Source organism: Prionailurus viverrinus, chromosome B1 (assembly GCF_022837055.1).
Source record: "Prionailurus viverrinus isolate Anna chromosome B1, UM_Priviv_1.0, whole genome shotgun sequence".
Classification (NCBI taxonomy): domain Eukaryota; kingdom Metazoa; phylum Chordata; class Mammalia; order Carnivora; family Felidae; genus Prionailurus; species Prionailurus viverrinus.
Genome location: NC_062564.1, coordinates 86,763,094 through 86,786,394, shown reverse-complemented (window position 1 = coordinate 86,786,394; position 23,301 = coordinate 86,763,094). Strand labels below are relative to the sequence as shown.

The window sequence follows — 23,301 nt, the reverse complement described above, 5'->3', positions numbered from 1 at the left end:
GCTCCATCCCAATATATGTATTTTTCTTAATTTACTTCTTTATAGAAAAAGCAAACTGTAAAATCTCACCAACTGCAGAATCATCTTGCAAACAATCACACCTTCTAGAAAGCAGTTGCATCATGAGGCTTACTCTTGGCCCTTTGTAAGAAGCTAATTAGAAATGTCAGTGTCTCTTGGGTATGTACAGGTATATAGAGCTGCGAGCAAATAGGAGAGTGAAACTATGAATATATAAAACAAAGTCAGAGAGTGATTGTTTACATTATAAAAGGATTCTTTAATTTAGAAAAGAAACCAGTATTGAATGCCTATAAATAGCATCTTCCTAGTGCAAATGAGTGCTTGTTTGTTTGACTAAATGGTTGGGGTCAGAAAAGCCTCAAACTAAAATGGCATTAGGTCCATGGGATCCTTTGAAGATCAGTCAAAAATGGTGGTAACTTATTGCTAAAATGATTATATAATTGGTAAGAAAAGAAAGTTTATTTATTCCCTCCTCTCAAATCATCGCAAAATGACGCTTTGGAACACTTATCTTTGACACGACGCTAAGCATACTCGTACACGCAGTTGCCGAATGAAACAGTCTGGCATCGCAACTCACACAGAATGAAAACCGGAAGAGAGTGTAGCTGTCAGCTTTTTCATCAGCTCACGAGGGAAAGCAAGTCTGTTTACAGACAGGCAGCCAGACCCATAACTTCTTATTGACAAACAGCACACACCCAGTCTTTTTATGTATGTGGTTTGTTAAAAAATAACTTATTTTCTCTCACAATGAAGATTTAAGGGCTTTGGAAAGCACTACGCCTTAGTGATTGTAAGCAGCTGCTTACAAAACACGGGCTTTCCAAATGCTAATTAGATTTGACCATAAAAACCACTGCTATTTGAGGAGAAAGTGTTGCAGTAAACATAACCTGAAATTTTGTTATTTCACAGGAAAATCTTAGTATTCAAAACACTCAAAAGGACATCTGCAAAGACTTCGGAGGTTATATGCTTTTTGCAACTTTTTTTGATTTTATGGCTAAATACACCATTCTGCTAGATTTCTTTTAACTGTAAAGACAAAATTCAATTTCTCCATCATGAGAAAATCCCATACGGCAGCAGGGAACCCGATTTGTGTCAATCTGGACAGACTTAGAACAAGAGACAATTCATTTCTGACACCAGAGGGCACCAAAGCTCAAGTTGCTGGGAAAACTGCAAGGCCAGCGTCCGAGTCAGGAACCCCTGCAAGGTCATTCTTGTGGCCTTCAGATGAGACCTTCCCTAATGATTTCAGAGGCCCAAGAATGTCTCCTAAAAGGAATAACTTCTCCAACTTATTTTTTTTTTTTTTTAGCTCAGTCTACTATTTAACACTTCCCTGGCCAGGGAATTCTCAGTACCATTTGTTCATCCAGCTCGTAGATACTTATCGAGCACCTAGTAGGCACCGGGCCCTGGGGAAGCAGTGGCGGACAAGAAAGGCAAAGTCCCTGCCCTCATAAACTTGCAGTCCACGGGGGAAGACTGGCTTCAAACAAACCCTCACAACAGAGTGTGCTCTGCGTTATGAGAAGGGCAGACGGGGGCCATGGGAGGCGTGAGCAGGGGCCTAACCTCGACTGAGAGGTCATAGACACGTACTGGTTTTCCGATCACAACTGCATTGGTTAACACAGCAAGAAGTTATTGTCTCACAGTTCTGGAAGCCAGAAGTTGAAACCAGGTGTTGGGTGGGCCATTCTTCCTTCCAAGGGACTAGGGAAGAATCCGTTCCTTATCTCTCCCTCATCCGGTAACTGCAGGCACTCCTTCATTTGTGGCTGCATTACCCCAGGCTCTGCCTCTGTGGCCATGTTACCTTCTCCTCCTCCCTGTGTGTCTTCTTCCTCATGTGTCTACATTATAAGGATACGATTGATTGCATTTGGGGAATGTTATGGATTGAATTGTGTGTCTCCTGCCCTCCCCCTGCACGAATCCCTGTTGAAACCCTAACCCCTAATGTGACCGTATTTAGAGATAGAGCTTTGAAGATGATTAAGATTAAACGACGTTTAAGGGTAGTTCCCAGTTCCAAAAGAACTGGTGTTTTTATTTATCTATCATTTTTTAAATGTTTACTTATTTTTGAGAGAGTGAGACATGAGTGGGGGAGGGGCAGAGAGAGAGGGAGACACAGAATCCAAAGCAGGCTCCAGGGTCTGGGCTGTCAGCACAGAGCCCAACACGGGACTCGAACCCAGAGACAGCAAGATCATGACCTGAGCTGAAGTCAGACGCTTAACCAACTGAGCCACCCAGGTGCCCCAAGAACTGGTGTTTGTAAAAGAAGGTGAAAAGATACCAGAGCCTCTCCCTCCCTCTCTCTCTCTCTTTAAGGAAAGACCTTGTGAGGACACAGCAAGAAAGCGGCCACCTGCAAGCCAGGAAGAGAGGGCTTGTTAGAAACCAACCCGCCAGCACCTTGATCTTCCGACTTCCAGCTGCCAGAACTGTGAGAAAATAAATTTCTGTTATCTAAACCACCCATCTGTGGAATTTTGTTATGGCGGCCCGAGCAGGTTAATGCAAGGCCCACCTGGATAATGCAAAATAAGAGAAAGAGGCCAGCTGGAGTGGGATGAGTCAGGGGGTGGTTGGAGAAAATAGGTCTTCCATGGAGAGGAAGGAGACAGGTTAGAAGTGGGGACTGAGGGAGATTTTGATTTCATTTTTTAAGATGAGAGAAAAGGAACATGTTTAAATGTTAATGTAAAGAGTCTACAGAAAGGGAAAGACTGAAGATATAAAGAAGAGCTAATCCATCCCCAAGAAGTGGTTGATGAGGGCTCCAGAGCTCAGGAGGATTGGATAGTTGAAAGTGACCTTGAGTATTGTAACCAGAGGGAAGGGGGAAGGGGGAAGAAGGTGTGTGTGAAAAGTTCACCAACTTTTCAAATGTTATAGATGTCCTTTTCCGGCAGCATCTATTTTCTCGTGGGTGAACAGGGTTGAGGGATCTGCAGAGGGTACAGGTAGGGGTTTGAAGCAGTCACCCTGGAGATCGGGAGTAAGTTGACTCAAGAAACAAGGTGGGGCTGTTGATGTCAAAGAGATGTTATCTTGGAAGTATTTGAGCAGGGTAGTTGGAAAGGTAACAAGTTACTGTTCTATGTATTTTTTCAGAGGAAGACTGGGCTAGTGTGTCCATGAAGTGAGGAAGTCCGGTCATCAACGTGGATCTTGAGGTTACCTAAGATGCTGACAGCTCTTGGGGTGGAGAGAAAGAACTCAAATCAGGTGCAAAGATCTTTACTGGAAGACAGAAGCCTGTGTGGCTTAAAGGCAAATGGAAGAGTCTTGGTTCCAGGAGGCTATGGTGTTCCTTTGGCTGATGGCACCAGTCTAAAGATGTATTTTGTCAAATTGTGATAAAACCAAATTAAAGTGTCTTAGCTAAAAGATTACCAAAAGTTACCTACGAACTTATCCAGGCAATGGTGCAATCAGTGAATGAAGCAGAAAAAAAAAATCTGCAGGACAGTTAATGGTTGTTTTCATAAAGACATTTTCTTAATAAGTGTCAATGACTTCAGTTCAAAACCAGTTTTTTACATTATAAACTGCTTTATATTGCCAGTTTCTTTTATTCTACGTGTGTTTAATCCAGAGTTGGCTAAATCTCTACTTTAAATGCCACCGTTAAGCCTCATTGTTCATTTCTGTCTTAGTGGGGACAGAGCACAGCTGACCGCTGTACTCATCATGGCTTTAATATCCTTATTGAAGACAGCTATTAATTTCACACACCCTGCCTTTTTCCCCCCAAGCCAAATCCTGCTTCTGTTATCCCGTTCACAGTGGATACTCCTTAATGATTTTAATGTAAGCCTTACAATCCCCCTTTTAAAAAGCAACAGCTTTGGGGCGCCTAGGTGGCTGAGTCGGTCAGGCATCCGACTTCTGCTTGGGTCATGATCTCGTGGTTTGTGTGATCGAGCCCCATGTTGGGCTCTGTGCTGGCAGCTCAGAGCCTGGAGCCTGCTTTGGATTCTGTGTCTCCCTCCCGCTCTGCCCCAACCCTGCTCATGCTCTGTCCCTCTCTCTCTCAAAAATAATAAATAAAACTTAAGGAAAATTTAAAAAGCAACAGCTTTGATAGAACCACGTATCTATTAAGACGTCTAAAGTCAGGTCAGCACTTGAACACTGTTGATATCATGTCTAGGAAAATTTCTATTGTAACAAGGAATTTATATTCTCTTGCAGATACACTTTTTGGTATCCGTGGCAAGCCTGGGCCTCTCTTTCTCTGATCTTTAGCAGAATAAAATTAGTCCAGGATGAGTTTATTTTTACGAATATCTCTATTGGCTGGCGCCTTGCATCAGCTTCAGCCACTATATGCCATTAAGTGAGAATTTACTATGTGCCAGGCTCTGGGCTAAATGTATTATATACACTTAATTTAAACATCCCCAAACCTCCAGAAGGTAGGTGCTTTTATTATCTTCATTATGGGTGAGGACATGAGCCCAGAGTACATGCCTGATTAGTATAATCAAATGAAAAGCAGAACTTGATTCAAAGTTAGATCAGTCTAAGTCCAAAATCCTTGCTTCTAATGAACGGTTTACTACTGTGATAAGAATGCAGGGCTAATGTGTGTGTGTGTGTGTGTGTGTGTGTGTGAGAGAGAGAGAGAGAGAGAGAGAGAGAGAAAGAAAGAAGAAAGAAAGAAGGAAAGGAGTTTTTGGTGAGCCTTTGGGAAGGCAGGGACAGGCATAGAGAGTTGTGAATAATTTGGGAATAAGTGAGACAGAGAAGCACTACAACTAAGAAAAAAAATAAAGAAGCACAGATATTATATATATATATATATATATATATATATATATATATAAATTAGGTGTGAGAAACTTTTGTCCTTACAAGAATATGCTTTTACACTTAAAATTTTTTTTATTTACACTTAAAAAATATTTTAAATTTATTTTGAGAGAGACAGAGACAGTGTGAGCAGGGGAGGGGTAAAGAAAGAGGGAGAGAGATCAAGAATCCCAAGCAGGCTCTGCACTGGGGCTTGAACTCATGAAACTGTAAGATCATGACCTGAGCTAAAACTGAGAATCGGACACTTAACCAACTGAGCCACCCAGGTGTCCCATACCCTTTTTTACTCCATGAGAATCTATAGGGATTTGAGATTTGGGACTGCCTAGAATAAAATTTTTAAACAGTATTCTAATTTTGTCTGTAATTGTCTCTTTTTCATGAGTGAATGGACTATAATTTGAAGCCCTGCCTTCCTTTAGCTTGGGAACAAAAAAGTGACTGTAAGTAAGCCAGTCAGATGTTCATCTTACTTTGGAATTTGACCCTTAGATTTGCCATCCTATCCTAGTGGTAAGTCCTCACCAGAATTTTCCTGCTACATGGTTGCTGTTAGCCTTTGAGTTTAAATTTGGACTCAGTTATATTCCATCGATCTATTTGTCTTCCTTCTGCCAGAACCATAGTCTTGATTATTGTTGCTTTATAATAAGTTTTTAAATTGACAAGTATGAGTCCTCTAACTTCGTCCTTATTTTTCAAGATTACTTTGGTTATTCTGGGTCCCTTGCATTTCCATGAATTTTGGGATCAGTTTGTCCATTCAATTCAGAAAAAAAAGCAACTGAGATTAAAAAAATTTTTTTTAAGTTTTTTTTCTTTGAGAGAAAGCAAGTGTCAGTGGGGGAGGGGCAGAAAGAGAGAGAGAGAGCATCAGGAGGCTCTGTGCCTTGTAAGCATGGAGTCCCATGTGGGACTTGATCTCATGAACTGCAAGATTATGACCTGAGCTAAAATCAAGAGTCTGTGGTTTAACCAACTGAGCCACTCAGGTGCCCCAGGCAACTGAGATTTTGATAGGGATTGAATTGAGTCTGTACATCATTTAGGGGAGTGTTACTATATTAACAACATTATCTTCAAATCCATGAACTCAGGAAGTTTTTCCACTTATCTAGGTGTTCTTTAATTTTTTTCAATGATGCTTTATAGTTTTCAATGTACATGTGTTGCATTTCTTTTGTTACACTTATTCCTCAATATTTAGTCTTTTGACATGATTGTAAATGGAATTGTTTCCTTAATTTCAATTTTGGGTTGTTCTTTGTTAGTATACAGAAATACAATTGATTTTTGTATATTGACATTGTTTCTTGCAACTTTGCCAAACTCACTTTTTAGCTCTAATAGTTTTTTTTCGGGCGGTGGATTTTTTAGGATTTACTGTATACAAGAAAAGATTATGTCACCCGCAAACAGAGATAGTTTTGTTTCTTCTTTTCCAATTTTTATTTCACTTTCTTGGCTCATCGCCCTGGCTAGAACCTACAGTACAATGTTGGAAAGAAGTGGCGAGAACAGACATCCTTGTCTTCTTCCTTATCTTGGAGGGAAAGCATTAAGCTTTTTACCCCTAAGTATGATGTTAGCTGTGGGGTTTTCATAGATGCCTCTTATTAGGCCAAGGAAGTTCCCTTCTATTTCTAGTTTGTTGAGTATTTTTACCATGAAAGGAAGCTAGCATTGAATACATGAGAAAGACCTGTTTTCCATCTATCCTTTCCCCTGTATGTGGACCAGATCCACTCTTGTTAGAGCAGAGTGAAGGAAAAGCATACAGATAGGGATCCTGTTGCTAGGGCTTTGAAATACATCATAGGATGTTGTATCCATTAGGGTTATCTTTGAATGTAAAAGAATACTGACTGCAGTGGCTAAGCCATATAGTGGCTCATTTTTTTGATGTAACAGTTGTGAGGTGGTCAGTCAGGGGATAGCTGCTCATGGATGTTGCCAAGGACCCAGGACCCTTCTAGATTCCTACTCCATCATCATTAGATTTGATGCTTATCTTTTGGATGGCCTCCATGACCACAACTGTGTTCCATGAAGAAAATAGAGGAAAGGGGAGAAGGGCAGCAGGGATGCATTAGGTGAGCCTGTGGTTGTTTTTATTTTAAACCTATAAAAACTTTTTTTTTTTTTAACTATGAAAGTAGAATATCTAGAAACGCTATTCAGTGAATTTCTGCTTTAATTTCATGGATCAAAATGAATCACAAGGTCATCTCTAGTTGCAAGGGAGAAATAAATATTTTTAATGACGCACATGGCTACCTGTTTAAAAATTGAGGTTCCATTGGCTAGGAAGAAGCAGAGAATGGATATTGCGCAAGGTACTAGCTTATAAGTAGAATTGCTGGGAGTTAAACACAGGTGGTTTGATTCCAAAGCCCATACGTTACATGATGGATTATGATAATCAATAGATGCATTTTTCCCTTTAATTTATTTACCCAATCAATCAATCATTAGGTATGTATTTATTGGGCTTAATATTCATCACTAAGCAAAAAAGATAAACGCTCTGTGCTATTAGAGGTTTACCTTACCAGTGGGGAATGGAGTTGGGGCCAAGATAATAAAACAGCCAACAATTAACATATTAAATAAGTCAATCATAAACTATGTTGGAAGGTGTTAAGTATAACACAGAAAATGTCACAGAGCAAGGGTAATGGGGACTGGAAGACTGGAGGTGGGTGTATGTGGATAGGCTTCATTGACACTTGATCTTAGCCAAAAAGGCTGAGAAGTGATTAGGCTTCATTGAGAGGGTGGTGTTTAAGTACAGATTGAAGGAGGAAAGGGAGTTCTTTGGAATCCTATGTAATTCTCCTTTTTCTATACTTGTAAATATTTCTCAGTGAAATTTAAACCAGTCTAATATCTGCCACATCCTATCTATAGGGTGATATTGCATTTATAGCACCATTGGTAGCCTCCTTGGAATGTTCATTAAGCAGAGGACTCAAACTTAGACGTCAAGTTACTGGAAACCATAACTAATAATATACAGCTTGGCTTCAATTAGTTGAACATTAGATGAAAACAGGTATGGGCGGGGGAGGAGTCAAGATGGCAGAGAAGTAGGGGGACTGGAATTTCCCTGGTTCCCTGTGTTCCCTCAAACACAGCAGTATTGGGGTCAGAACACTTGGTATACCAGGAATACATGCTACAAAGTGACAGAAAAATCACCCTGGGTGGAAAGAGACAGATTGGCAGGACAGAGGTGCATGTATGTGAATTGGGAGAGGTAAAACAGGCAGCATAGGCACAGAGGTGGTGGTGGTGGGGGGGGAACCTCTTCAATGGAGAAAAAAAAGGAAGGGAAAGAGAGGCTGTGGAAGTATTGATTTGTAATTGGACAAGAGAAAAACCTCTCCGGACCATGGACCTGGGAATGGGAAATACAGAGAGAGCCAGTTTCTACTTTGCCAACAGCCTTAGGAGCTAAAGATCGGAGTTATCAGAGTTGCGTGATCTTCTCTGGACCAGAGCCCTTGGTGTGCATGCCCCCAGTGGGGAGGGCAGCTAGCCCCGGGCTATGGTAGAGATCTTGGGGGCACACTGGGAGATAGCAGTCCTCTCCCTCAAGTACTGTGGGAAGAGGGTTTATTGCCCCGCACCCAAGGACAAAAGACCCTGAAGGTGCCAGTCAGAGGAACTTTGTCAGCTGGGAGGAGTGGCACTATTCCAGAACTGGGTTCACCCCGTGAGGGATACTTTAAGACACTGGGTTTTGAATCCCAGCTGAGGAACTAGGAGGTGCAAGAGACTGTGGAACAGGGCAAGCAGGCTGCCCTTGCTACTTGTGAGAAGGGCCTGGACAGTGTGGTTTGGGACACCCAGTCCAGGGAGGAGAGATTGGGCTGTCGCCAGTTTTCTCCCCATTACAAACACAGTGGGGCTGCAGGGAACAGGACAGCGGGACCCCAGTGGAGGTGTTTATATATAAACAATATATCTGGACAAGAATTTAGAATTACAGTCATAAGACTAATAGCTGGACTTGAAAAAAGCATAGAAGACTACAGAAGATATTGCTGCAGAGATCAAAGACCTAAGAAATAGTCACCATGAATTAAGAAATGTTGTCAATGAGATGCAAAATAAACTAGATACAGTGACAGCAAGGATGGGAGAAGCAGAGGAGAGAATAGGTGAAATAGAAGATAGAATTATGGAAAATGGTGATGCTGAGAAAAAGAGGGACAGGAAATTACTAGACCATGAGGGGTAAATTAGAGACCTAAGTGATTCAATGAAATGAAATAATATTCATATCACAGGAGTTCCAGAAGAAGAAGAAGAAGAGAGAGAAGGGGGCATAAGGTTTATTTGAACAAATTAGAGCTGAGAACTTCCCTAATCTGGGGAAGGAAACAAACATCCAAGTCCAGGAGGCACAGAGAACTCCCTTCAGCATCAACAAAAACAGGTCAACATCACAACATATCATAGTAAAGCTGGCAAAATACAAAGATAAAGAGAGAACTCTTTATCTGGAGATAAATGGGTCTTAACCTACCAGGTAGACACATAAGGGTAGTAGCAGACCAATCCACTGAAACTTGGCAAGCCAGAAGGGAGTGGCAGGAAATCTTCAATGTGCTGACTAGGAGAAATATGCAGCCAAGAATCCTTTATCCGGCAAGACTGTCATTCAGAATAGAAGGAGAGAAAGGCTTTCCCAAACAAAAACTAAAGGAGTTCATGACCACAAACCAGCCATGCAGGAGATCCTAAGGGGGACTCTGTGAGTGGAAAGCAGCAAAGACTACAAAGGACCAGAGATATCACCACAAGCACTAAACCTACAGATAACACAATGACACTGAATCCCTATCTTTCAATAATCACTCTGAATGTAAATGGACTAAATGGCCCAATCAAAATACATGGGGTATCAGAATGGATTTAAAAAAACACAATCCATCTATATGCTGCCTATAAGAGACTCATTTTAGACCTGAGGACACCTGCACATTGAAAGTGAGGGGATGGAGACCCATCTATCATGCACCTGGATGTCAAAAGAAAGCTGGAGTAGCCATACTTTTATCAGACAAACTAGGTTTTGAAACAAAGACTGTAACAAGAGATGAAGAAGGGCATTATATCATAATTAAGGGGTCTATCCATCAAGAAGAGCTAACAGTTGGAAATGTTTATGCCCCCAATGTAAAGCACCCACATATATAAATCAACTAATCACAAACATAAATGTATTGATAGATGAAAACAGATATTCCTCCCCCCATATCTGATCTACATACAGGTGTTGACTCAATCCAAAGGATGTCTATAAAACTCATGGGCAAGATCAACGTCATATGTGGCCTACAGAACCAGAAGAGAAACTACTGAAAAATAAAACCACACATCTTATTCTCTGGCCTTGACTGTCATGCAAAAATCTTCCAGTGAAATTAGTGTGATAAGACATGAGAAGTATTGGGGTTTTTGTGTGTTTTGTTTTCACTTTAGATGCTTGGTGTCTTGGCATAAAATATGTATTTAGCTGCTTTTGAGAAATATATTGATATGTCAATTGTTACCAAACCTCCTCCACACCAAAAACAACTAAACCGGCTTTGACATGAATGTCTGGGCTGAGTGTCCAGTTTGTTTCAATCCTTGACTGGATGTAAGTAAGCTCCATGAGGCCAGGGGATGTGTCTGTCTTGGTGACGCCCAATACTCATTTGTTGAATTAAAGGAGAGAAAAAGAAAAAAAAAAAGTGAAAAGAAAGAAAGGAATTTAAAAAGAAAGGAAGAAAGAAAAGAAAGAATGAATTCTCTTTTTTTGGCTGCCTGAGATATCCTGAATGGTATTTGATATACTGCAGGGACAAAATGTTTAACTTCCATCCTGCATGTGTATTAATTGTTTTTTGACTATGACAATTGTGCTTGACAAGAGTGAGGCCGACTTACTCTTTCTTAAAAAACTGAAGTATAATTGAGATACAGCACTGTATTAGTTTCGGGTGTATAACATAACACTTTGACAGTTGCCTCCATTGTGAAACAATCACCATATCAAGTATATTTACCCTCTGTCTCCATACCAAGTTGCCATATTTTTTCGCACGATGCGAACACTTAAAACTTACTTTCTTAGCAGCTTTCAAATTTGCAACACAATATTATTGACTACGGTCCCCCATGCTGTACATTCCATTTTTATTGTATAACTGGAAGTTTGTACCTCTTAACCTTCTTCACTCATTTTACCTACCCACCAATCCCCCTCCCCTCTGGCAACCACTGATGTGTTCTCTGTCTATAAGTTTTGTTTTGTTCAGTTATTGTTTTGTTTTGTTTTTCAGGTTCCAGATATAAATGACATCATATGGTATTTGTCTTTCTCTGACATATTTCACTTAGCCTAATGCTTTGAAGTCTGCGTGGTGGCAAATGGCAAGATTTCATTCTTTTTTTACAATTGAGTAGTATTCCATTGTGTGTGCGTGTGTGTGTGCGTGCGCGTGTTGTTATGACATGAAGGGAAAAGCTTTCATGTTTATGCTATTAAATATGATGCTAGCTCTGAACTTGTCATGTATGGCTTTTATTTATTTATTTTATTTTATTTAAAAAATGTTTTAATGTTTATTTATCTTTGAGAGAGAGAGACACACAGAGCATGAGTGGGAGAGGGGCCGAGAGGGAGACACAGAATCTGAAGCAGGCTCCGAGCTGTCAGCAGAGAGCACTACGTGGGGCTCCAACCCACCAACTGTGAGATCATGACCTGAGCCAAAGTCGGAGGCTCAACAGACTGAACCACCCAGGTGCTTTTATTATGTTGAGGTATGTTGCTCATAGGTTGAGGGGTTTGTTTTGCTTTGTTTTGTTTTGTTTTTTTTGTTTGTTTGTTTTGTTTTTTTGAAGTAGGGTTCATGCCCAGCGCAGAGTTCAACTTGGAGCTTCAACTCAGGACTGTGAGATCAAGACCTGAGCTGAGATCAAGAGTCAGATGCTTAACTGACTGAGCCACCCAGGCAAACCCCACCCTTTTTTTTTTTTTATCCTTATACTAAGTTAATTTAATTTACTTTAATTTAAAAAGTTTTGAATGTTTATTTATTTTTGAGAGAGGGCAAGAGAGAGTGTGAGCAGGGGAGGGGCAGCGAGGGAGACAGAGGATTCAAAGTGGGCTCTGTGTTGACAGCAGAGAACCTGATAGTGGGGCTCAAACCCACCAACTGTGAGATCATGACCTGAGCCGAAGTCAGATGCTTAACCGACTGAACCACCCAGGCACCCCTGGGTTAATTTTATTTAAAAAAAAAAATCTATGCCATCCATCATTTTGGAAGTATGTGCCTAATGAAATAAAAATAGGGTATTATAACTCCAAAAATGTTGTGAATCTTGACAGTGAATTGTCTTCCTGGTAAAGTGGGTCAGAGCAATCAATGATGGGTAATCCTGCATCAAGTTTTTAAACTATGATCTGGCACGTGCTAGAATGTTCACCACGACACTATGCATGTGGTCACACACCAGACCACCCAAATGCCCTGATCAGTAGAAGGGACATATAAATCCTACAGGTTTCTGCAACAGAATACTTACAACAATGAGAGCAAAAGTCAATAAACTATAATCCCACACAACATAGTTGGCTCTCACAAACGTAGGGTTGAGTAACAAAAATGACATGAAGGAGTATGCAGTGTATGATTCTATTTTGTGTGCGAGTTCAGAAATAGGCAAAACGGACTGTTAGTTAGAAGTCAGTCAGCGTCACGGTTCTACCTGAGGAGGCAGGGGCTGGGAGGGACAAGAAGGGCTTCTGAATGCTGATCATGTTCCATCTCAGGACCTGGCTGTGTATAAAGCTGACTGTTATGATTTGTGCATTTTCATGTACATATGTTACACTTACATAAAATTTAAAAATGAACAAGCAAAAAACGGCAGTAGTCTAGTGTTAAATTAGGCCTCGGCTGAATGGACAGCTCTACTGCTGTATATCCACTTCGTTGAGAGTTTCTATCATAAATGGATGTGGAATTTTGTCAGGTGCCTTTTTGGCGCTTATCGATACGATCAAATGATTCTTATCCTTTATTTTTTTTAATGTGTTGTACTCTGTTGATTGACTTACCGATGTTGAACCATCCTTGTATCCCTGGAATAAAACCCACTTGATCAAGTTGTAGGATCCGTTATGTATCGTTGACTTCGGTTTGGTAGATTTTGTTGAGCATTTTTGAATCTTTTTTTTTTTTTTTTCCCCGGCAGGCCAAAACCCTCGCTTATTTCAGCATCAGAAACATCTTGGCCATCACAAAAATAAACTCTACTGAGGGTGATAGGAGTCTCTACAGCGAGGCTAAGAGCTCGGCTGCCAGGTGGCGAACATCGGGGGTGCATGGCTGGCACTGCCCTGGAGTAAGTGAAGAAGCAGCCGGCTGGTAGGGGGGCAGGTGCGGGCAGGGGCTTCGCTCCTGGGAGGGCACAGGTCATCAATGGCTGCTCCGTCTCTGTGAGCCGCTCTCCACTGTCCCCCACCATCTGTACCTGCTCCACCTCTGAGAGGCCCAGGTGGTCTACACCGGAGACGATGGAGATACTGAAGACCCCGCCCACCGCAGCTGTGTCCACACAGCCGGTGCCTTCTTTTCTGAAGCTGCAGCTGCTTGAGCACCTCCGGGAACTTCTCATGCTTGCCCAGGTGGGGCAGTTGGATGTGCACAATGGCCTGCAGCCCTATGCCCGGATTGGACGGGCAGGCGAGGATGTAGTCCAGGTGAGAGTTCCACAGGAATTCCTAATTCGTAGACTTGAAGAGAGTTTCAGTCTGGGTGAGGCCATTGTGGAAGCGAGTGAACACCTCCTTCGTGTTGCCTCCCTTCTGCATGCAGAGGACCCGTAGGTGGCCTTCCTCGTTGATCCACACCAGGAACATCTTACTGTCATTGTACTGGCTGCCGTGGGCGTCTGGCCAGTCACAGGCCATGTCTGAGGCCAGCAGCAGGGGACACAGACTTGTCGAACAGAAAGTGGTCATCAACGAGTTGCCACTGCTCCGCTTCTGTCATGTCCTTGAGCGCGCAGTACCTGATGGCCAGGTGGCTATGGAAGCTCTGTTGAGGCTTGATGTGAAGCCACTGGGTGTGCTCTCGGTGCACAGCTACTCCTACAGCTCAGGGGTCAGCACGTTGGCCATGTAGTTGCTGAGGTTGGGGAATGGCATGTTGTGGCTGTTGGAGAAAGGCATGGTGGTGGCAGGCAGTGGGTGGCAGGTGGGTGGCGGACAAGACAGGGGCACTCGGTCCATCTGCAGCTCCAAGCTCTGTGTGGGCTGTTGGCATCCGTGTTCTTGAGGGGTATTGATTCTTGCTTTCTTGCTTTTCTTTGTTGCTTGCTTTTCTCCCTCCCCTCCTGCTCCCCTCCCCCTGACTTTCCCTTTTCCCCTCTCCCTGCCTTTCTCCCTCCCCTCCCCCTGCCATTTCCCTTCTCCTCCCCCTCCCCTCCTTTTCCCTCCATTCCCCTTCCTGCCCCTTCCCTCCCCTTCTGTTCCCTCCCCTCCCCTCCAACCCTTTCCTTTCCTTACTCTCCCCCTCCCCCTCCCCTTCCCTTTATTTCCCGTCCCTGCCCTTTCTCCCTTTCTCCTTCTCCTTCTTTTATTTCTTTTTGTTTCTGTCCTTGTCTGGTTTTGGTTTCACAGTAATGCTGGCCTTGTAAAACGAGTTTGGAAGCATTCCCTTGTGTTCAATTCTTCTGGAAGAATTTGAGGAGGCTAGGTATTGAATCTTCTTTGGACGTTTGGTAGAATTCACCAGCGAATCAGTCTAGTCCTGGACTTTTGTTTGTTGGGTGTTTTTTGATTACTGATTTAAATTTCTTACTAGTAGTCTCTTCAGAGTTTCTATTTCTTCATGGTTCAGTTTTAGAAGATTGCATGTTTCTAGGAGTTTATCTGTCTCTTCTAGGTTGTCCAATTTGTTGGCATATAACTGTCATAGTAGTCTCTTTTGATCCTTTGTATTTTTTTTTTGAGAAGTTTAACTTCTTTTCTTTCATTTCTCATTTTATTGATTTGAGCCGTCTTTTTTTTTTCTTAGTCTAGCTAATGGTTTGTTGATTTTGATAATCTTTTCAAAGAACCAGCTCTTAATTTCCTCGATCATTTATCGTCTTTTTAGTCTCTATGTCATTTGTTTCCACTCTGATCTTAATTATTTCCTTCCTTCCACTAACTGTGGGCTTCATTTGTTCTTTTTCTCTTCCTTTAGCTGTAGTGTCAGATTGTTTGACATTTTTATTGTTTTGTGAGGTATCTTGTTTTTTGTGAGGTTTTCTTGTTTTGTGAGGCATCATTGTGAACTTGCTTCTTACTGCCTTTGCTGCATGCCATAGATTTTGTTGTATTTCCATTTTCACTTGTATCAAGGTTGCTCGTGATTTCTTCATTGGCCCATTGTTGAGTAGCACGTTTTGAAATCTCCACATATTTGTGTCTTTTCCAGTTTCCTTTTTGTAACTGATCTCTAGTTTCATATCACGGTGGTCAGAAGAAATGCTGGATGTTATTTCAATTTTCTTAAATTTTTTGAGTCTTGTTTTCTGTCCCAGCATATGATCTATCCTGGAGATTGTTCTATGCGTTCTTGAGAAGAATGTATATTCTGCTGCTTTGGATGGACTGTTCTGTAGATGCCTGTTAGGTCCATCTGGTCTAATGTGTCATTTAAGTCAGTGTTTCCTTATTAATGTTTGTCTGGATGATCTATCCATTGATGGAAGCGAAGTATTAATTAAAGTCAGTAAACTAAAGTCAGTCAATCAAAGCAGTATTATTGTACTGCTATCAATTTCTCCCTTTAGGTCTGTTAGTATTTGCTTTTATATTTAGCTGCTCCTGTGTCAGATGCATAAATCTTTACAAATGTTATATCTTCTTGCTGGTCTGTGTGTGTGTCCTTACGTCTGAAGTGAGTCTCTTGCAGGCAGTACATACATGGATCTTGTTTTTTTTTATCCACGTAGCTGCCCTCTGTATTTGGATTGGAAACTTTAGTCCAATTGTTTCAGATTTGTGGGTCCCAGAACTGCAATCCCCCTGGGACACCAGAGCCAGGAGCTCAAAGCCAGTTATGACGGGGCCACAGTGGAGTCATGTGTGGGAACAAGGCACTTTCCCCTCCAGCTTTGACAAGGCCGTGGTGGAGTGGTGCACAGAGGTGGGGCACTGGCCCGGCCGGCTTTGGGGGGGGCAGGGAGCAGAATGTGGGGGCAGGGGTACCCACTTGTGCTAGTAGGTTGGAGGGAGAGAACAAAAATGGCATCCGCCAGAGCTGGCACTCGCAGAGTAGAGGGAGAATACTAAAAAAGTTGCCCACCAGCTTTTCTGTCCTTCCACAGAATCCCAACAGACTCCTGCCCTTCTGGCAGATTCTATAAGATTAGCAACTGTTTCTCTTTCACTTATGGTCTAGGTGCCTTTTTTTTGTATACTTATTTTTGAGAAAGCACAAGCAGAGAGGGGCAGAGAGAGAGGGAGACGAAGGATCTGAAGTGGGTTCTATGCTGACAGTAGTGAGCCTGATGTGGGGCTTGAACTCAGGAACCTTTAGATCATGACCTGAGCCGAAGTCAGGATGCTCAACCGACTGAGCCACCCAGGTGCCCCTCTGTGCTTTTAAAACTGTGACTTCTGTGGGGCGCCTGGGTGGCTCAGTCGGTTGAGCGTCCAACTTCAGCTCAGGTCACGATCTCACGGTTCGTGAGTTCGAGCCCCTCGTCGGGCTCTGGGCTGATGGCTCAGAGCCTGGAGCCTGTTTCCGATTCTGTGTCTCCCTCTCTCTCTGCCCCTCCCCCATTCATGCTCTGTCTCTCTCTGACTCAAAAATAAATAAACATTAAAAAAAAAAAGTTAAAACTGTGACTTCTGTGCTGGGTCCCAGGGTGAGTGATTCTGCCCCTGAGCCCTTTACAAGCAGTCCCTGTTCCCTACAGCCCAATGGTTTTCCTGGATGTAGGCCTGGCTGGTTTGCAAAACCAGATGTTTTGAGGGCTTTTCTCTTTGGTGCATGTGGCATGTTGGGGTACCTGATGTGGGGCTCAGATACACTTCTCCTCGGGGAAAAGTTCTGTGTTTGTGGGATCCCTCTTGACTGCAGGTTGCTGCGCTGGGGCAGGATTTTTGGTGAAACCATGTCTCTGCGTCTCCTACCTGTCTGGTGCTGCCTTTATCCTTTGTTTTGGAGGAGCTTGTTCAGGTACTTTTCAGGTCCTTTTCGGAGGGAATTTTTCCATTTGTAGCTGTAGATTTGTTCTGTCCATGGAGGAGGTGAATTCAGGATCTTACGCCGCCAACATCTTGAACTGCCTTCCTACTAATTCACTCGTTTGCTCGTATACTAACGCCTACATTTGGGAGGTGAAAATCAAGGCAGTGACAATAATTTTCAGTAAGGTGTGTGTGTGTGTATGTGTGTGTGTGTGTGTGTGTGTGTACGTCAATGTCAATCAATGACCATACACATGTTTGGGCTGAGGAAAGATCACCATAAGTGATTTCCAAATTACAGAAATCAATCTGTTTGTGACCACGTTTAAAAAAATGGCACAGGACAGAAAAGAATAGAACAGACAGACGAGTGTATTGTACATCGTGAGGGTGAGTACTGTAGTGTGTGTGTCTATACTGGATTAATTACTAGAGTCATTTCTTACTATGAAAAGTGTTTTAAAGAAAAGTTTGAAATTCAAACTTTAAATCAATGAAGTATTTGAGTTGGGGAAGGTACAATCTCTAAACAACGAGTGAACCACTGAAATCCTTCTGAAGCCCAGATCATACTGAGTTTAGTAGAGAAGCATTATGTAAACTCGTATACTGGTTCAACTCCAATCTCTACCACTTCCTAATGGTATGACTCTGGGCCTTGGTTTCCTTTCACATAATATGAGATAATAATAGTATCTACTTCATAAAGTTGTTTCAAGAAATTAAAAATGAGTTAACATTTGTAAACTTCTTAGAAGTGCCCCTGACACATAGTAAGGCGCCTATGAGTATTGGTGGTTACCATGGTGAGCAGCGTGGGGGAAGAAATATATACAATGTCTCATTTAACCCAAGACCAACTGTGAGTTTTAGCACACTCAGTGCTTTGTACTTTATTTAAAGTAGAGTCTGGCTAGCTGGCTTTTAAGCAGAAGCACCCAATATCTTAATAAAACAACCATCTTGCTCTGGGGTTTTTCTACATAGAATCAAGTGGAATAATTAAAGACTACATGTTATTTGGATAGGCAGGTTTAAAAAAATTTTTTTTTTAACTTTTAAAATATAAATGACCATAAGCAGAGTTTATCCTCTCCAGCTTACCCCAGTCCTTATCACTTCCTATTGTCTTAGCCACTTGACAATTTCTATTACCCCTGGATGCATTTGAGTTTGAAATTTTTTTTAAAAATTTTTTTTTTCAACGTTTATTTATTTTTGGGACAGAGAGAGACAGAGCATGAACGGGGGAGGGGCAGAGAGAGAGGGAGACACAGAATCAGAAACAGGCTCCAGGCTCTGAGCCATCAGCCCAGAGCCCGACGCGGGGCTCGAACTCACGGACGGCGAGATCGTGACCTGGCTGAAGTCGGACGCTTAACCGACTGCGCCACCCAGGCGCCCCTGAGTTTGAAATTTTTGCTGAAGATTGAAGTGCCTATAACTTTTTCACTCTGTATATTGTTGTTCAGCTTCAGATTTAAACTGAATTAATACATTTGTTACTTAACTGTGCTTCCCCGGTTCCTCCCATGTCTCCTGGCATGTTGCCTGGGATACAGGGGGGAGCGGTTGCTCTGGTGTAAGCATCTTATCCAGCGACCTTGTGCAAGTTGCTCTGAAATAGAAAAAAAAAAGCCTCTATGAAGTACATATTTTTACAGGCGCAAAGTCACACACATCTATCTAAGGACAACACCAAACTTGTGTTCTGAGTTCTAGAATTCCTAAGATGGCAGGTAGAGGAAATGTGGGAATGTTCCATGTTTATACCGCAGCCTCGAGTACGATAAAATATATGTAACTTGGTATGTTATGGGCCTTGGCTCATTTTTAACTAGGTCTTAAATTTATATGGCACCATTCTCTAAAAAGCAATATTATACATATTGGCTCTAAAGTGTCACCACACACTCCTTTAGGGTAGATAAGTGGGTGGGTGGTGAATGATCTGGAAAATATATAGCTACCACGTGGCTGTTCATACTAAAATTATATAGATGTAAAAGCCATGGTTTTCATCTAGTCAATGCTAGGAGCACAGAGATTTGACTTTTCTGGTTAAGCTGATGGTTGTAGGTAGCCCAGAGTTATACACCTTGGCTATCCCTGTTGATAACATTTGCCATTTCACTTAGGGCTCTGTGAAGACTCCCAAGGTCTACAGTTCCTCAACGGCCATTAAAGTCACTGAGGAGGAAAAAAAAAAAGATCTTCAGAAAATACAGTTTGAATAATGGCAGCAGGAGAAGAAATTCCTGGTTATAGCCCACTCATATATTTTTGAAATGTAGGTCAGATCTAGAGGAAGTGAAAGAAACTTCCTGTTGAATTTTCATTTATAGCATGTGTCTGGAAATCTCTAAATGTAATTTCTTGGTGTAAAATAAACTGCAGAAATCTGGGATGTGTCAGTCTGCTTTATGTTTATCGAAGCCATTCTATTTGAAGCTGAAATGTTGTAAAATTATCTAGTGGAGTGAACAGCTACAATTAGTTTAACAGACATGACTGTATTCCCCAACTGAAAAGCTGTCAAGACCTGAACAATCAGTTACAAAAAAGATCTAGGAATCCCATAAAATCCTGTCTCCTAGGAAGGATAACATTTCCCTTTGGTTGCCACACATCTCTTTGCATATGTCACTACTTCGGCCCTCTTTGCTGTTGGTAAAAAAAAAAAAAAAAAAAAAAAAGCACGGCTCGCAAACGGTCACAGTAATGTTTGTGAAAGTTTTGAGCTGGTTGGGACAACTTGGATGTTTTGATGATCCCAACCAAGTTCTCAAAATAAAAAGAGTTTGGGGAATATCTGTAAAAATATCACACTATGGTTGATAGACATCCCCATGCCTTACCTATAGTCTACCTGGATTTTGGATTTTTCTAAACTGAGATGAGAATTCTATTAGCTGTTAGAGTAATGGTACTTGATAAGTGCTACTCGGTGATGATAAATATTACTTGATGTCACTTGTAGTAGACTCTGTTGACTGCTGTGTAGTAACAGCAGGAACTCTAATTTTGTCTGTCACTGTGTCCACCCTCCTTCCTGTGAAAGTTCTCCACATGCTCTGTGACGGCCACCCTATTTTCCATCCAGCGGTAATGATTTTGCTGAGCCAATCATGTTAATCCTGTTTGCCTTGTCAGTGATTGCTTTAAGGATGGGCTTCTGACCTAATAAGCAGCTTGCGGCATTTCCTGGAGAAGGTGTCTTCTCTTCCTTTGGAGGCTGCTGTATGTACCTTCCTATGATGCCTGACGAGTGGTAGCCATGGTGTGACACGGACCCAAAGCCGACCCATTGAGGACAGAGAGATGGAGTGAATCTGGGTCCTCCATGGTATCAGTACACCATCAAACCCCAAAGAAACCTACACCGAGACTTTTAAAAATGTGGGATAATTCATTTTTTTTTAATACGTAAACCAAATTCAGTTGGGACTTCCTGTTACCTGCTTTCCCAGGCATCCTAAGTAACACTGCCACGAAGAAAAGAGCTTTCGTGAAAAAAAGAGCTTTAAGATGTTATTGGGAGTAGAGCCTTCTTCTTCATAGGCTAAGACTTGGCTTCTGGAAGACTTCAGAGGCAGCGTAAAAGAGCAATGCACCTAGGGTCAGAAGAGCTAGCTCTAAATCACACCCTTATTTATTGTCGGTGTGATCCCAGGCTGGTTGTGAAGGTTAAATTAATATGTGCGAAAGCCCACGAGATGGAGTCTCCTTGAGGGCAAATATTTGTTGTGCTTGCCTTTGTATCCCTGCCACACACTGGCTAGCATATAGTAGCAAATACATAGAGAACATCTACCCTGGCTAGTGGTTTTCATGTATTAAGGAGTTTGTGTGTATTAATGTATTGAACTGTCACAACAACACTATATTATTACTCTCCTTTACTGATGAAGAAAAAGGCTTGGAGGGATTCGGTCATTTGTCCAGGGTCATCCAGATAAGAAAGAAGTAATAGAGCCTGGATTTGAACCCAGGCTGTCTTCAGAGTCTAGGGTCTCGACTACACAATATTCTGCAGAGTAGGGGCTCAGGAGTTATCAAATGGATGAACAGTACCTCGAAGGAGTTCAATGAATGTTTATTGAACAAATAGGATACCGTAATTGAATAACAATTTCTTTTTCTTGAGAAAGAATGTGCTGTATCCTGATTTTTTTCTTTAAAATTTTTTTTTAATGTTTACTTATTTTTGAGAGAGAGAGAGAGAGCACTCATGAAAGCAGGGGAGGGGTAGAGAGAGAGAGAGGGAGACACAGAATGTGAGTCAGGCTCCAGGCTCTGAGCTGTCAGCACAGAGCCTGACACGGGCCTTGAACTCACAAACTGTGAGACCATGACCTGAGCCGCAGTTGGATGCTTAACCAATGAGCCACGCAGGTACCCCATGATTTTTTTTCTTTAAAAAAAAAGTTCTTTTGGGGCACCTGGGTGGCTAGTTGGTTAAACGTGTGGCTCTTGATTTTGGTTCATGTCATGGTCTCACAGTTTGTGGCTTTGGTCCCGGAATCTGGCTCTGTGCTGACAGCACAGGGGCCTGCTTAGGATTCCCTGTCTCCCCCTCTCTCTGCCCCTCCTCTTTGCACATATGCTCGCTCTCTAAAAAATAAATAAACATTAAAAAAAAAGTTCTTCCAGGTTTAATGGGCTTCTGTGACCATGGGTTCATTCAGGGGGTATTTTTCCATTGTAATAAGAGTGGCCACCCACAGGATCAAACCTGAATCCAAGGACTATTCTCTCTTAAGTCTGGAGAGTCTCTGAAATGAAGACTGTGCCTAGTTTCTCGGTCTCCTCCTCTCCCAGCTGACTTCCGAGATCACATGCTGAAACTCTTCTGGCGGGTAGAACATCTCGTTCACACACCCATGGCTAGTAGCAGCTAAAAATGGCTTATTGTAGGTGAGTTGGTCTCATTGCTCTGCCGCGTCCCTATACCCTGTGGTGCTCCCACGCCTCTGTCCTCGTCTTCAGCACCTGTACTGATCTGCTCACCGCACCACCACCCCTACCCACCCCCATTAAAATCTGTGGTCAGCAAACGGTCCTGAAGGAAAGAATTCTAACAATGCAATGAAACACATACGTGACCGAAATAATAAATCCCACACTGCAGTCCAGAATTGACTCATAACTTAATGAATGTGTTCTTTCTCTGAGGACAATTAATAGAGGGACATGTCTCAAACCCGAGAGGTCAGGCTGACAGGTTAGTGGGAAAGAGTTGGCTTGGGAAGGGAGAGCGACAAATGACATCTCAGAAGGAAGATGTCCACTCTTCTTGCCAGGCCATACATTTAGTTGTCTCGATGATCCTTTCACTTCCGAAGTGTGTGGCCTTCATCCCCCACCCCCCATCCATCTTTCCCTTGCTCCACACCTCACTCTTTCCCATCTTCCCAGGGAAGCCATAATTTCCATTATTGGTCTACAGTCTGTTATAGGACCCAGAATGCCAGCCCTAGACTGGTCTTCGTGGAAATATTGCTTTCAAATCACTCCATGTTCCACAACTCATACACCTTATAAACACAAACAGAACAAGAAGTTTAGCAATTTTATAGAAAAGAAGGACCGGAGCCCCCCGGGTGGCTCACTTGGTTAAGTGTCCAACTCTTGATTTCGGCTCAGGTCATGATCTCACAGTCATGAGATGGAGTCCTGCATCAGGCTCTGCACTGGGCACGGACCCTGCTTAAGACTCTCTCCGTCTCCCCCTGTCCGTCCCCTGCACATGCTCTCCCTCTCTCTCTCAAAAAAAAGGACCTAATAAACATTAAACTCTAAATTAGCACTGTCCAATGCAAGTTACACATGTACTTTAAAATTCTCTAGAAACCACATTAAAAAAGTAAAAAAAAAAAGAGTGGAATTAATTTTAATTATATGTTTTATTTTATTTACCCCAATATATTAAAAATATAAACATTTCATGGGGCACCTGGGTGGCGCAGTCGGTTAAGCGTCCGACTTCAGCCAGGTCACGATCTCGCGGCCCGTGAGTTCGAGCCCCGCGTCAGGCTCTGGGCTGATGGCTCAGAGCCTGGAGCCTGTTTCCAATTCTGTGTCTCCCTCTCTCTCTGCCCCTCCCCCGATCATGCTCTGTCTCTCTCTGTCCCAAAAATAAATAAATGTTGAAAAAAAATTTTTTAAAAATA

General features: G+C 42.3%; 1 pseudogene; it reads right to left on the bottom strand.

The window, feature by feature from the left end:
• Positions 1 to 1,542: 1,542 nt before the first annotated feature.
• LOC125164802 (creatine kinase B-type-like) overlaps positions 1,543 to 23,301 on the bottom strand; it is a 49,159-nt pseudogene continuing 27,400 nt past the window's right edge.